Source organism: Bison bison, unplaced genomic scaffold (assembly GCF_000754665.1).
Source record: "Bison bison bison isolate TAMUID 2011002044 unplaced genomic scaffold, Bison_UMD1.0 scf7180017864485, whole genome shotgun sequence".
NCBI classification, from domain to species: Eukaryota; Metazoa; Chordata; class Mammalia; order Artiodactyla; family Bovidae; genus Bison; species Bison bison.
In genome coordinates this window covers 2,355,886-2,356,943 of record NW_011495045.1, presented here as the reverse complement: position 1 = coordinate 2,356,943, position 1,058 = coordinate 2,355,886, and positions in this window count along the sequence as shown.

The window sequence follows — 1,058 nt, the reverse complement described above, 5'->3', positions numbered from 1 at the left end:
TTTTCTGAATATTGTGTTTTAAGCCAACTTTTTCACTATCCTCTTTCACCTTCATCAAGAGGCTTTTTAGTTCCTCTTCACTTTCTGCCAACTACCGTATAAATATGCTCATTTCACATTCTAGCAAGAGTACGCTCAAAATCCTTCAGCTAGGTTTCAGCAGTATGTTAACTGAGAATGTCAACATGTACAAGCTGGGGTCTGAAGAGGCAGTGGAACCAGAGATCAAACTGACATGTCAACATTTGTTAGATTATGGAGAAAACAAAGGAGCTCCAGAAAAACATCTATTTCTGCTTCCTCAACTACTCTAAAGCCTTTGACTGTGTGGATCACAACTGTGAAAATTCAAGAGGTGGGAGTATCAGACCACCTTACTTGTCTCCTGAGAAACCTGTATGCAAGTCAAGAAGCAACAGTTGGAACCAGACATAGAAGAGTGGACTGATTCCACTGGGAAAAGAGTACGTCAACACTGTTTATTGTCACCTTGTTTATTTAACTTATGTGCAGAGTACATCATTCAAAACGCTGGGCTGGATGAATCACAAACTAGAATTAAGATTGCTGGGAGAAATACCAACAATCTCGATAAACAGATGATAACACTCTAATGACAGAAATGGAAGAGGAACTAAAGAACCTTTTGATAAAGGTGAAAGAGGAGAGTGAAAAAGCTGGCTTAAAACTAAACATTCAAAAAACTAAGTTAATGGCATCAGGTCCCATCACTTCATGGCAAATACGTGGGGAAAAGTGTGGACAGTGGCAGATTTTATTTTCTTAGACTCCAAAATCATTGTAGATGGTGACTACCATCTATTTATTCCTTTTCCCTTGCTGCTTTTAATATTTTTCCTTTGTATTCAGTTTTTGTTAGTTTGACAAATATGTGTCTCATTGTGTTTCTCCTTGGGTTTATCCTATATGAAACTCTCTGTGCTTCCCTGATTTGGGTGGTTATTTCCTTTCCCATGTTAGGGAGTTTTTCATTTATAATCTTTTGAAGTAGTTTCTCAGGCCCTTATCTTCTTCTTAGTTCAGTTCAGTTCACTTAG